Here is a 15,645-nt window from a genome sequence, read left to right on the forward strand (position 1 = left end):
TAAATAAAGAACGAGAAAACACACAGCGATTCCTTCATAAAATCAGTAGCTTTAATTCCTGGTCCTTGGCATGTACGTAGTGAGCAATACCGTACCAGCATCAGTAGTGACGGAAGTCTTGCTATTAACCAAATTTGCTCTCAAATAGAGCTTGGAATCAAAAATTTGTCAAAACAACATTCCAAGGTTCCTGGAAGACAGTGAGTGTCCCGACTGCAGAAAACTTCAAAACTTTACATGTGGAACTGATTGGCGTTTTCCGTTTTTGTACTTCTATTTTCTGAGTATTGATTTTTCTCCAAATCTGTAATATCTGTATTTGTGCTTTGGCGATGAAAGTTGTTCTGTTGCAAGAGCTGGTTATAGACCAAAAGCTCTGGGAAGGAATGAAGGAGTTATTTTAGGGACCTAGATTATACCACTTAACATTTTCCCTGCTTATCAGAAGCCCGAATTTGTGGTAGCACTACAAGTAAAACAATTGTCGAAAGTGATGCTGTTAGCACACTGAGGAAAACTACTCCAAATAACCTAGTACTTTTTTTTCAGGCAAGGCTTTATCGGGGCCCCTGCTGCAGCGGTGGGGAGGAGAGCAAATGACAAGTTCCTATGTTGCTCTCTTCCTGAGGGGTGAGCTTCCTCAAACTGGGAGAGGGTACGGCTGTGTCCAGGGATTGGGCCAGAGGGCTGGCTTAGGTGGTTTGCCCACCACTCTGGTGGTGTTGCCTTTTCCTACTGTTCACGGGGTTCTCAAGGCAAGAATACTGACGTGGTTTGCCATTCCCTTCTCCAGTGGACCACGTTTTGTCAGAACTCTCCACCATGACCCGTCTGTCTTGGGTGCCCCTACTTGGCGTGGCTCATAGTTTCATTGAGTTAGACAAGGCTGTGGTCCATGAGATCAGATTGGTTAGTTTTCTGTGATTGTGGTTTTCAATCTGTCTACCCTCTGATGAATAAGGATAAGAGACTTATGGAAGCTTCCTGATGGGAGAGACTGCCTGTGGGGGAAATTGGGTCTTGTTCTGATGGGCAGTGCCATGCTCAGTAAATCTTTAATCCAATTTTCTGTTGATGGGTGGGGCTGTGTTCCCTCCCTGTTGTTTGACTGGAGGCCAAACTATAGCACACGGCAATGAAGATGATGGCGACCTCCCTCAAAAGGTCCAACAAAGGTCGACTGTCTAGTCAAGGCTATGGTTTCTACAGTAGTCATGTATGGATGTGAGAGTTGGACTATAAAGAAAGCTGAGTGCCAAAGAATTGATGCTTTTGAACTGTGGTGCTGGAGAAGACTCTTGAGAGCCCTTGCACTGCAAGGAGGTCCAACCAGTCCATCCTAAGTAAATCAGTTCTGAATATTCATTGGAAGGACTGATGCTGAAGCTGAAACTCCAATACTTTGGCCACCTGATGTGAAGAGCTGACTCATTGGAAAAGACCCTGATGCCAGGAAAGATTGAAGGCGGGAGGAGAAGGGGCCGACAGAGGATGAGATGGTTGGATGGCATCACCAATGAGATGGACATGAGTTTAAGTAAACTCCGGGTGTTGGTGATGGACAGAGAGGCCTGGCATGCTGCAGTCCATGGGGTCGCAAAGAGTCAGACCTGACTAAACAACTGAACTGAACTGAACTGAACTGATGGTGTTGCATGCAGGAGGTATGTGCAGTACTCTGCTTTTGCTCCTGACACCCAGGTTTTTTGCTCTCAGCTCTTCAGAAATGGTAGTTGGGTTATTTGATTTGTTTGTATCTTTTGTCCAACAATTGTCCAAATTGCACATACAGACAGTTATGTTTAGTACCATACAGTTTCTTTAATGATCTAAAATTTTAATGTGAATACTGTATGACATCAGAAAATAAATTATGTGCCTTTTTCTATGCAAGGTATATTTATGGATACTCAAGAGACTATACTGCCCTCTTGCCCTCAAAGAGCCTACAGTCCAATTGAGAATATAAAACAGTTGTACGAATAGAAAGATGCAAAGTGAAAAAGAAAAGAAAAAAATCCCATACTTCAGTTCTCAAAGTTGATACATAAATCACTTGAAGATCATGTTAAAATGCAGTTTCTTAAATATCCTGTGATAAGCCACAATGGAAAAGAATCTGAAAAAGAATGTAGATGTACATATAACTGAATCACTTTGTTGTACAACAAAAATTAACACAACATTGTAAATCAGCTATATTTCATAAAATATTTTTAATGCAGTTTCTGACTGAGGAGGTCTGAGGTGTGGCCCCAGATCTGACATTTCCAACGAGCTCCGAGTGGGGCCTACTTCCTAGTCTGTGACACTATGAGTAGCAAAGATTTGGAGGAACCTTTGGAGGGCGGTGAGATCACAGTCATCTGGAGTAAGTAGTTCAAGGACGAAGAAATGTTCAGGCTGGACTTGGAAGAACTGGAGCTTTCCTTGTGGCTCAGATGGTAAACTGAGAGAGACCCAGGTTTGATCCCTGGGTCAGGAAGATCTCCTGGAGGAGGGCATTGCTACCCACTCCAGTATTCTTGCCTGGAGAATTCCATGGACAGAGGAGCCTGGAGGGCTACAGTTCATGGGGTTGCAGAGAGTCAGACGTGACTGAGTGACTAACATTTTCACTTGGCAGAGTAGGGGAGTGAGACCTCTGAAGATGAAGCAGAATAGCCCTTATTTCAGGCAGAGAGAAAAGCTTGAGCAAAGGCCCCTATCAGACCAGCAGTGAGCAGCAGTGAAAGTCACTCAGTCGTGTCCGACTCTCTGCGACCCCACAGACTACACAGTCCCTGGAATTCTCCAGGCAAGAATACTGGAGTGGGTAGTCTATCCCTTCTCCAGGGGATCTTCCCGACCCAGGAGTTGGAGCCAGGAATCAAACCAGGGTCTCCTGCATTGTAGGTGGATTCTTTACCAACTGAGCTTTGAGGGAAAGCCGCAGCGTGGGCTGCAAGGCACGGGGCCGAGGAGTCAGATAACCCACTGGCTGGAGGGCCCTGGGTGGGGTGGTAACAGGACCTCTCAAAAGCTCAGTCCTCCACCAGTGAAACATGGACCAGAATAGGGCATATTTCACAGGGCTCACAGGACAGTACTGATTAAATTCAACATGTAAAGCTCTGTGCCGGGCAAATAATGTGTGCTACTCCCGTGAATACTATTGTTACTCAGTGGAACCCAGGTCTCCTGCACTGCAGCAGATTTTTTTCCCTTTGAGTCACCAGGGAAGCCTGGTAAATAGCTTATATCGGAATAAAGACAAATAAGGCTACAAACATAGGTTCAACGTGGATCATCAGAGATCTTTTTTTAATATACCATTTTAACCTTTACAAAGTGTACAGTTTAGTGAGCACATTAAGGACACTTACATTACTGTGCAACCATCACTACTAATCATCCACAGAACTTTTTTCATTTTGTCAAACTGATGTTCTATTCTGATTGAGCAATAATTCCCCATTCCTCACACCCTCCCCCCCACCCTCAAGTAACCACTAGTCTACTTTCTACATTCAGATTCATCTCTCCTCTTCTCTGTAGATCATCAGACATCTTGAATTAAGGTGTTTTGATGTTATCCAGTAGGGAATAGGAACAAAGATTTATGTATATAAAAATGTATATATTGGGTTGACCAAAAGGTTCATTTGGGTTTTTCCATAGCATCTTATGGAAGGAACCTTTTGGCCAACCCTGTATATGTACGTGATTTTCCTTGAGTCATTTTGAAACATGAGAAACAATGACATTAGTCCATTATTTTCCTATAAACACATGTATGTATATAATATATATATCATCATATATGTATATACCACATATATATAAAAATCTTAATTCCTAATCCCTACTGAATAGGGTAGCCTTAACAAATCCTAGAGACCACACTCATCTCCACGTTCTGTCCTTTGTCAATGGTTCATAAGTTTATTCCACATGAATTCAAACAATCAGGAAGCTCTTTTCCAAAGTCTCATTCTGTCATTTCCCCTCTGATCTTTCCTTTTTCTCATTCCCTCTCCCAAGCAGAAAGCAATATTTAGACATATTGGTATGATCATATTTGGGAGAGGAAATATGTTATCCCCTATCCTTTGCCCTATTTGAATTTTTCCCTGAGTTATTTTACAACATGAGAACCAATAAAATTAATCCACTATTTTGTTATTTTTCTCTGTGTCTTATTGGGAACTTTCCTTTAATCATTCCCTTTCCCTTGTTTTATTAATAACTGTTGGTGTTATAGAGTTTTTCTTCTATTGATAGAAGACATAATTTTTACTTAAAAAAAGCATAATAGCCATGCATTATAGTAGCATGCTTCAGTCATCTGGCTAGTAGCTACATACAGCCTCCCAGAGCACATGTATTTAGAACAATTTCCATAGAAACCATTCTCAGTGGAATAGAAAGTGATGGCACCTCATCAAAAAATAGGCCTCTGTCGTGGATGATGAAGACCAAGTGAATTACTGACACAGGATCAAGGCTGGGAGGAGGGGAGAGTCTAGCCTCCAATCACAACTACTTTTTTCTAGACATAAGAAGGTCACCTAGGGTCTGCCTAAGACCACAAAGCATTTCACAAACATAGAGTTTTAATGATGTCTCTCCTACTAAAGAACACAAACTGTTCTTCTGAATAATCTATTCCCAAAAGAAATAAAGTTTGTTGAAGTTTGCAACCAGCAAATACAATCCAAAATTCTCTTTAAAATCTGGCATTACTGATGGCTGAAGTAGGGCATCCTTCCCACTTCTTACTACACAGATATTACTGCAGTACCTTCCAGCCAAAAGACTCTTAAGGTATTGCTTTTAAAACAAACCGTATAGAACAAATAGTCTCTCTTCCTGACACAAGAAACAAATTTGAGAAAAAAACAGACATATCCAGAAAAGTTTGCTAGGAAACATGTAAGTGATCAAACAGATCAAGCTCTTCATAGCAGGAGCTTCTATTGCACTTCTTCACAGCAGGTGCTACTACTAATATTAATATATAGCCAGACTTCCCTGGAAGTCCAGTGGTTAAGACTTTGCCTTCCAGTTCAGGGGGTGCAGCTTTGATCCCTGGTGGGGGAGCTAAAATCCCACATACCTCACAGCCAAAGAACCAAAACGTAAGACAGAAGCAATATTGCAACAAATTGAATAAAGACTTTAAAAAAATGATATGGTTATATGTATAGTGAATTCTTTAATACCTGGTTCCCTAATTGGAATGAAAGCACTAGAACACTGGGAAATTTCTATTTTCTTCTCTGCTGTATCCCCAGCATCTAATGTAGGAACTATCACATAGTGGAGGCTCGATAAATGTCCATTAAATAAATGAATGACCATGTGCATTCATGAGAGCTGTATGGAGGTTTCAGAGAGGGCAAGAGAGACGTCAGTGTTCAAGGAATACACAGCTGTTAGGGAACCATTCACCGAAATCACCTGCCTTGGCCAAGCACTGTGAAAACCGTTTCCCTGAGTTGCTTCCCATCAGCAGGTATCCTGATAAAGAACACCCTGCGGCTACAGAACAGTAACCAGGGTAATCTGGGAGGGGCAAAAAGGAGGGAGGAGACCCTAGCCCATAATATGGCCTACCAACCTCCCAGAATCCCTTGCACTGATTTCCATCTTGGCTGAGAGACACGCCACCAGGAAGGACCCTGAGTCAGACCAAATACGGGCCAGGCGAGATGACTGGCCAGAGACAACCTAGAAACTAACCCCGTAACCTGGAAACTAACTAACGCCGTTCTCCTGGGTTCTCTGACCCTGCTGCTCTCCGCCCGGGCGCCCCTTCCCAATAGTATCTCTTGCTTTGTCAGCGCGTGTGTCTCCTGGGACAGTTCATTTCTGTGTTTAGACAAGAGCCCACTCTCATGCCCTGGAAGGGCGCCCCCTTCCGGCAACACAGTGGCAGAGGGCCATGGAGAAATAAGAGTGATTTAATCACTGTATAATTTTGCTTCTTTGAAGATAGATCAGATATAAAAACAGCAACACCCAGTGCCAAAGCTGTGAATGTTTTAAGAATGTATGGAAGGAATCAGATCCAAAGGGTGTGTGAGGGGCCGGGGTTCTTGGAGGAAATGGAGAAGCTTCTCTGGTCTAGATCATTCTTCCCAGTCTTGGCTGCCGTGGCCTGTCATCCTGGCCACCCCACACGCTCCACCCACTCCTCACAGAACAGATTGTATCCTACATATACTATGTATAAATACACCACTTAACGAGTTTTATGTGATGCTATTCTTGGTGCTTAATATAGATCATCTCTTAAGTTTCTCACAACAAGCCAGCAAGAGAATTATGATGTCCATTAGATGAGTAAGAAAAATGAGACTCAGGGAGATTGAATTACTTGCTTAACCAGCATAAGATGCAATCAGATTTTAATCCTGGTCTGCCTGGCTAGAACCCAGGTTCACATGGACTCTTATTTGCTAACTACCTCTGCTAGCCTTAGCTTAGAAATACTCATTTACAGAAAAGTGATAAGACAGGTTCAGGAAATCAGTAGCCAGCAAAGATTTTGTTTTTAACAACATTCAAGAGAATTGGGCTCAGATGAACATTTTCTCCAAGCCTCCATTATTCATTCCCAAAATGTGGCTGGCTACACACTGACTTTTCAACCTTTCATCACTGTTATTCTCTTACTGTTCCTATGTAGTTCTATATAAAAGGAATGCATCATTATTTTGCAACACACATAACTTTAAATTGGAAATGAGATAACAGCAAAAAGTCAAATTGTATTGGTACAAATGCTAAAGCTATCTAAATTTCAATATGTATAGTGCAGCACAGACTCAGAAAAATATTGTTGAATGATTAAATCTGTTTATGATAAGTATTTCCTTATATTTATAAACAATATCTATCTTCAAAAAATATGTGTGATCTCCAATGTTTTATACCTTCAATATATTAATTCTTCTAATAAACAATATTTTCGATAATATCTAAAGTAATGTGGGGGCCCTGGTTTATGGTCTATACCATCAATGTATTAATTCCGCTAATGGAAACAATGAAACGTGGAATCAGATTCCAATCATAAATCTACTAATTATTAGCCAATGAAAACATGTTAGTTACTTTAATTCCAAGAACTTGTGTTTCTCCATCTATACAATGGGCATAATAAAGGCATCCAAATCTCAGAGGGTATGAATATGAAAATTAAAGACATATTTCATATGTCTCATGACATATAAGACCCAATGTTTGGCCCCACACAAAGCAACCACACCATAAATGTTAATTTCTCTCTTTCTTTCTAGGACAGATGAAATGTATAAGGTTTAACAAAAATCTCTAGTGGATACAGTCTCAGAATATTCCTGTGTTTTCTTGCAGTGCCCTCTGTTTTCCCCTTAATGTGTTCACTCCAAAACAGGAAGGCATATTTTAATCATCTTCATCCTTGTCACTGTCATCCTAAATAACTTTTACAAACCCTCTGACTTGCCCACAATTGTTGAAGACTGGATTTACCACGAGTTACAGAACACTCCAGGAGAACGTTAATAGACCCAATATTCAAAGCTCCTTCTCCTACAGAATCAATCACAACTTGGAAAGAAGGTTTGTCCTGAATGAAAGTGCATATGCAGAGTAATTGGCTGAAAAGATGCCAGTGAATCAAAGCACATGGGGATGATCTTTCCTTTTGATTTTAGGTTTGACACCATAATTTCCACAGAGGCAAAAACCAGCTGATGGCTACAGTAGCCAATATATTCCCCCAGGATGGGACGTGTCCTGGGACCAACACTGCCGAGTAGTCTTCTATGAAGACAGTAACTAATGATGGCTTTTTTAATCACAACTGCACCCCTGGTACTTAACCTTGAGTAGACACTAAATGTTTGTTTGTTGGATGAATTAATTAATAGTGCATGCCTACCCTACAGAAAAGAAAAGGTCAGAAACAAAGGTGTTAGGGGTCAAGAGTAAAGAAATAGAAAATCAAAAGCAAAGCTTTTCTCCCCATGACTGACCTCATTAGAGGTAAGACAGGAGCTACTGTAATTTAACCTTCCACTGTCACTTGTCTGACTACATCACATTATATAATAGAATGCTTCCTAGGTCAGAAATGGCTAGCATTTCAAAACTGGGATATTAAGAGGCAACACAGGAGATAATACAAGGAAAATGTATTTCTTAAGTGTCTTCTCTGTGTGCAATGAAGTACTACACAGAAGGCAAGAAGGAAAAATCTCAAGTTAATAAAATAGATCATTTCAAAGTACCTTATTCATCATGAAAAGGAAACTGAAATAGCAACTATTTACCCCAAAAAAAGAACACTGTACCTACTTTTCAAATTTGTCCAAAAATTAAAATAAAGAGACTATTAAAAATTTGCAATGGCTCCCTCATTTCCATAAGGAAACTAGATTACCTAAATGCACAGGGATTTGGGATACTTAAATGAAATGATACATGAGACATTTCCACCATATGATAAACTCTCAGAAATGATCAGTTGTTGTACCTGTAGGCGTGCCCAAAGTAACTAGCAATCTAACATTAAGTATACATTTAAAAGCAAGAAATGTCAGTTCTGTAATCATTTTAAGATTTCAAAAAATATACTATTACTGAATACATAATCCTAAGTGCTTTTCTTTAAAATCAGTATTTTGAGTTCTTTTTTTTTTTTCCTCTGATCAACCTTTACTATTTTTTCTTGCCTTTAGATTTTTACATCTGTATAGACAGTGAAACTCTCTTCCCACTAATGATTTTGCTCACTGATAAGTCTGCATGGAAAGGCAAATCTACTCCCTTCAAATCTGCCTATTCTTATAACCAGCAGATTCTAACCAGAAACACTTTTCAAGAGTTTTTCTGGTTTTAAATACCATCGTACTATTTTATTCTAAAATCAAACTATAGGGTTCCTGGTAGAAATATTTTAAGAATCACTTGTCAGTATTTTGAAAACACATATTGACATGAATAAATCCGGTTACCTGAAAAGTTAAAGATGCTGTAAGGCTGTCTTCTGTAAGCCTTAGGTCCCAACAGGCTGCCCATGTGCATGGTATGCAGTTGCATGTATATATAGAGATTTTTTTCAGATCAACATGTGACTGTGTAGGCGCTAAGTGAGCCTTCAAACTATGCAAAAATAAGTTCTAGAGGTTCTAATGACATTCAGCTGAACAGTCAGTAGGCATTAAGGAATCTGAGACACACAAAAAAATCATTATTCCAGTGCATAGTTATTAAAATGTTTTGCTGTAAAAAGAGAATGCCCTCTTTCTTTCTGGAGACATTTACTAAGGACCATAAGGTATCATTTCAAGGCTCTCAACAAGCTTACCATAAAAAATGCAAAAAAATTAATATTTTCAAATTTCACTTTAAATTTTTTTAACTATTTTTTCTTTAAAAACTGACATAGGAAAAAATCAAACAAAATGGATTCCTCTTCAAAACAGATTTTTAGGGAAAGAAGAATGAATAATCACTAAGTACCCTTAACAATTCCTATGAAAATGGATGTAGGATTTTTATCTCAGAAAATAAAACCTCTGTGGACTCTTGCCAACTCATTACTTTTTAAGGAAACTTGGCTTTTCCAGACTCTTAACCATGAGCTCAGCAGCCAGACTGCGGGGCTTGGGTCAGAACTCTGCCACTAAATAACTGTGTGTGGCTTTACACAGATGACTCAATTATCTCATCTGCAAAATGGGAATAATCAGAGTAGTTACCCCACGGGATGCACATAAACCCTTAGAACAGCATTCAGCATGGCCTAAGCAATCCATAAATAGTCACAGTTACAATCAACCATTGCTAACAATAGAATAACCATGTAGAATTTAAACCCTGGTGGCTCAGATGGTAAAGAATCTGCCTGCAGTGTGGGAGATTTGGGTTCCATCCCTGGGTTGGGAAGATCCCCTGGAGGAGGGCATGGCAACCCACTCCAATATTTCTGCCTGGAGAATCCCATGGACAGTGGAATCTGGTGGGCTACAGTCCATGGGGAGGCAAAGAGTCAGACACAACTGAGCGACTAAACACAGCACATAGATTTTAAATAGTTAATCCATTTTTTCCAACCTTCCTCCACCCATTCTCACATCCCATTTCCAACACTTCTAAAGAATGAGTGGCCTCTTACTGCTCAGATCTTTGACTTTTTTCTGAACGTCTGAGTTATAGACATTGTTGGCTCTTTTCACGGTCAAAGAAGTCTTCCTCTGGGTCTCTCAGAGCCCTCCTCACCTGGTTCATCCCGTCTCTCCTCTGCATCTCCTCCTCCAGAAGAAAGAGCCCAGAGACTCAACGCTTCCTCTTGCCTCTGCCTAACTATCTCCATCCAGAGGCTGCCCTCGGCTCTCACGGTTTCAACCCCCACTGACACCTCCATCGCAGCCATCTCTCCCCGGTCCCAGCTCTCCTCTCTGATGTTTGATCTGAGCGCCAGAGAGCAAGTGGCCAGGCTGGGGGGCTTGTCCAGTAGGGGTTTAAAGCCCGGCTCTGCCATTTGTGAGCTGTATGACTTTGATCAGTTTCTTCCTTTCTCAAAATCCCCATTTCCTCATCTATAATAGATTGTTTAGAACGTCTACTGCATAGGCTCCATTCAACAATATGACAGATGTAAAGCATTTGACATAGTTTCTGGTCCACAGAAAGAGCTCAATATTCAGGGAATAGGGGTGGAGGAACTGGGGAGATGTCATTAAAAGTTACAAACGAAACTATGAGATGAATAAGTTATGCAGACACCTTACAAACTTGAAACTAGAAGATGAGTAAGTTATGCAGACCTAACGCACAGCACTGTGATTAAAAACAATATTATACGTTTCAAAATTGCTATGATACTAGGTCATAAATATTCTAAGAATAATTTTGTGACCGTAAAAAACAAGTTAGATAAGTATTATCTTGATAAGTATTATCAATCATTCAATTGAATACGTCCAAAATCTTCTATCATTTTCCACTCATATGTCAAATAATTCTTCTTCATAATTTCTAAAATGTTTTACTGCCACCATTATTTTCAAGACACTACATTTTAGGATTTTTATTATTTTCTCTCATTTGTTTCCATCATCTGAAGGAAAATACGGTAATATATTCTTCAATTGTGATAAAAAGAATTATTTTTACCTGTGTATGTAGCTGCCTAGTTTAAATGTTAAATTCTTCAGCCTCCCTTACCTATAGGTATGGCCATGTGATTAATCTATGATCAGTGAGATGTAATTAAAAGTAAGGCTCCTTAAAATTGTGTGACATGCCCTTCTTTGTCTCATTTTTCATCCTTCTGTCTGGAATGTGGATGTGATGGATAGATCTCCAGCAGCCATAAAAGACCCTGATAAGAACCACATGAGACCCATATGAGACCTTTTAAGCTTCACTCTGAAAATGATAGAATGATTCATGAATTGGTAGGAGGAGCCCCCAATCAAGGTCTGGGCCGACAACCTCTGAACTTTTTTTTAAATAATATGAGAGAGAAATAAAAGTTTACTTTGAGGTGTCTCTCTTGTCTACAGTGAGGTCTGGTCATAAGTGAATTAAGAACATTTCAATTTCTGATTTTCTCTGACATGCACCCACCCCCTTCTAGCCAGGCCACTTTCCTTACACTCTCCCACTCACTCTAGTTCCCTTTGCCTGTCATCTTCTAACCCCTGGGGTCTCGGGTGTGCTCAACAAAGCAGTCCAGAGCCAGCAGGAGCCTATAGTTGATTTTTCTCCCTCTTATCCAAATGTTATAGCATTCCTCTCCTGTTACCCATCATCAGCTATTCCCATAGGATAACCTCACCTCTTGGATTATTTGTAAGGTCATAAATAACCAGGGGTTGCAGGTTGGGTTCTTCAGAAACAGATCCTGAGATAAAGTTCAGGGTATCAATTATTTATGAGGGATCCACACCCATGAGAGCGATGAGGCAGAAGCAGGACTGAGCAGAGGGAGACGCTGAACCGTATGTGAACCCCATGGAGCCTGGCTGACTGTGTAGAGAGCTCGGGAGTGGGTATCATCACGAGAGCATCCCGCATCCAGCCAAAGGGGCCAGACCTCCGCCCCATGTCCTCAGCAAGATGTCACTGCAAGAGGGGAAGACCCTGAGCGCGTGACAGATCTGCCCCCACACTCCACGCACTTGGCAGCAAGACCTCTGTGCCTTGTGTCTGAATTCCATGCTTCTCTTCCCGAAACACCAATCTTAAACCAACAAGTGTTTGATAAATCTTTACAGAAAACTGCCTTAAAACTTACTCTGTATCTAACCTAAGAAACATAAACAGTATGAAGTTCCCTAGATGAAGCCCCTCACCCCCTAAAAAAAGGGGTATTTAAAAGTTCCTTTATAAGAAAAGGTCTTTATAAAACTTTCTCCTTCCGCTTCCTGGAATCAACACTGACTTCGCCAAAGCTTTAAATCCCTTATGTTGCAGAACATGCCTTTTTCACTTAATTCCTCTGAAACCTCCCACCACGCTGGATGCCGCCAGGATGCTCCCAAAACACACCCGTCTGAAGGAGGAGCAAGTGGGTCCAGCCGCCCCTCCGTGCTCCTAAGAGCGAGCCCGTGCTCCTGGGGACGGTCTTCCCAGGAGGACAGCCTAACATGCACCTGGAGATCGTGAAAGCAAGCTCACGATGACAACGCTCCCTCTGTTACTGTGTCTGCTCTTCTCTGGTATGTTCCAACCCCCTCACTATAAGCTCATTCAGGGGGGAAATCTCAGCATGTCTCCCCAGTTTCTATAGGTCCCTCGGCTCATCAGGAAGAAGGTACCTTTCTTGTTTACCCTGCCCCACTTTCCTACCCCAAATACTCCACCCAGGCCCACAGCTCTGCGGTTACAGAGGGGGCTGGCGGAGGATTGCGGAGGGGGAGGGACTGTGGAGCGGCAGTTGTGCAACCCACAGCAGAGTGAGGTTCTGACTGTGGTCAGAGGCTAGGGGGGGAGTCACCAGGGCTAAATGATAATAATAACACCAAGAATAATAATAATAAGTGAAAAGCCGATCTGAGGATCAGCTGAGACCTCTCGCTGTGCGCAGAGGGAGGAGAGCCTGCGTTCCTGTGATGCGTCTGCGCTGTAGCCGACACTGCCACTTGGGCCTAGAGATGAGCAAGATGGACCGATCCCCAGGTGAGCTCGCTTGGCGAGGCTGCCAGCTGCAATCTCTACTTCTCTATCCGCCGCTTCCCAGAATGTATATGGTAATTTATCTAGTCGGAGCATCACTCTCATCTGTTCTCTGCTACAAGGATAGCTTCTTCAAGAGCCCATGGTCTTCGCCTGTCGGCGAGGGAGGGCGGCGGTGACGCCGCCGACACGCCATCCACGGACAAGCCACCTCAATGGAGTTGCCGTTTGCAAAGCCCCACTCGGGTGTCTGAAATGTTTGTATTTGGATGTTGTTTTCTTCATCTCCCCCAGGCGAGCAGGCCTTCTCAGAAAGTAAAGCTTCAAAAGTGACACAGTGCTCTGATCATGGAAGGGTGGCTTTGTCGCCAGGGAAACAGCTTGCAAGGGAGGAACAGATCCATTTGTGAATGTATAACCGTGAGAAGAAGCAGATGCTAAGTTTCTGAGTGGGGCTAATTTACTTTGAGAGGTACTGGATGGGAAGAGTGGGTTCCGTTTTTTAGGCCATAGATGAGCAAAATTATCCACTTTAGAGGAATCTTCTTCCTCTAGCCCAGAAATTATGGATAAAAACAAATTACTTATTCCCTTTTTCTCAGCTTTGCAAACCAAAACAAACAAAAAGTCCAGAAAAGCAAACGAAATTTTCCCAGGAATTCCCATGGGATCCAGGAAAATGACCCCAGGATGCACCACAAAACCCAGCACAGGGGAAGGCCTCTTACATACTTAAGCATGATTGTAGGGGAAAAAAATTGTGAACACTTCACACATATTTTCTAAGCTGTTGTCCAGAATGAAAAAAAAAAAACGTATGAAGAGGTTAGTGGCCACTTTGCAGAAATAAACAAGGAGTAGTTCCCGGCTTCCCTCAAAATACCTCCTCACCCTGCCTAAATATAGAACTTCATTCTTTGACCTTGCTGCAAGTTTCAGATCCTTTTCTGGAAGTTAATTTTGATACCAGAAAGGAAAAAACCCTTTAAATGCGAAATATCAGCCAATCTAAAGGGTGGTTTCTATAATAGGATAAAAGAATTTGGAGCTGGTGACCAAAGAAATTGATATAATTTTTATCATCATTACTATTAACACCTCATTATCATCTCTATTATTATAATTATCATCACCAACACTATCATAATTCACCAAGACCTCTATCACTGTTACATAATGACAATAGCTGCTCTTCTTTAGAATTTACCATGTACCAAAAACCGTGTTTTACATTCATGATCAAGTAATTCTCAGGAGCTGGCAAACTTTTCTATAAAGGGCCAGAGAGTAAACATTTTAGATCATCTTTTTGGATCATCTCTGGCACAACTACTCAGCTCTGCCATTGTCAGGTCGAAGTGGTCACACAAACATGCACATGATGGGCACCCTGGTGGTTCCATTCAACTTCATCCACAAAAGCAGACCATAGACCAGGTGTGGGCTGCTGCCCCTGGCTTACCAACTAGCACCATCTCATCGGTATCCTCACGAGGCTGTGAGCTCAGCGGGAGCATCTTCATTTCTCCAGTGAGGAAACCAGGCACGTCAGAGACAGTCATCTGTCCACGTCACACAGGAAGCGGACAGAGGGCAGAGTGAGACCCGCCATCACCAAGGCAAATGCCTGCTCCCCACCTCATCCAAGTCTGATTCACATATCACATGCAGCTCTTCAACATGATTTTAGAAGATACGTTTATAAACATTTTAAGAGCTCCATTTATTTTAATAGGCATGAAAAACATAACCAGAAAACTCAACATTTGATTTTATTAATGGTTTTTCTTCAGATGAAACACAGGAACAAACATAATAATCATGTGTGTGCCTTTCTATTTTTTAAAAATAAAGAAAAGATATATCTGTTGACAAGACGGATAATCTTTTGCAATACCCATTCAGTATGTAGGTGTCATTTTGGCCTTTAAAGAAGCTTTCATTGTCTTCTCTTACTTGATTTGCACAGAAAGAAGAAAAGAAGCATGATATTACTATCCCCTTGTGGCAGATGAGAGAAACCAAGGTACAGAGGGGTTAAGTGGTTTCCCAAGGTCATGCACTGTGACAGCGGCCTGAGACAGATGGGCAGTTTGTGTAGCTCCGGCTCCCTTTCTCCTCCTGCCGTGTCATCCACATGGGTTCCCCAGGCTCAGAGTGCAAAGAGCCCAGCTCAGGAACTTCTTGCTTCTCCCACAGTACCAACGTAACTAAAGGCCAGCAACATGAGTCAGGTTTCTTGGGCCTTGGTGTTACAGGGCCAGTCACCCAGATGAACAAGTGTGTGTGTGCACGCACAGTGGAGGTGGGTAAGGCCTGCCCCTGATTTCCATCAGAGCAGTCCGAAAGTATTTTCTGTTTATTTGCTTGCTTTTTTTTTTCCATTCCACTTGGCTTGCAGAATCTTAGTTCCCAGACCAGGGATCAAACCCAGAAACTCCTGCAGTGAAAACTCCAAGTCCTAATCACTGGACTGCCAGGGAATTC

General features: G+C 41.7%; 1 protein-coding gene across 4 annotated transcripts in view; it reads right to left on the bottom strand.

Moving 5' to 3' along the window:
* LOC122429488 (muscular LMNA interacting protein) overlaps positions 1 to 15,645 on the bottom strand; it is a 293,970-nt gene that overhangs the window by 154,777 nt on the left and 123,548 nt on the right. The window lies entirely within an intron of this gene.

Source organism: Cervus canadensis, chromosome 28, assembly GCF_019320065.1.
Source record: "Cervus canadensis isolate Bull #8, Minnesota chromosome 28, ASM1932006v1, whole genome shotgun sequence".
Taxonomy (NCBI): domain Eukaryota; kingdom Metazoa; phylum Chordata; class Mammalia; order Artiodactyla; family Cervidae; genus Cervus; species Cervus canadensis.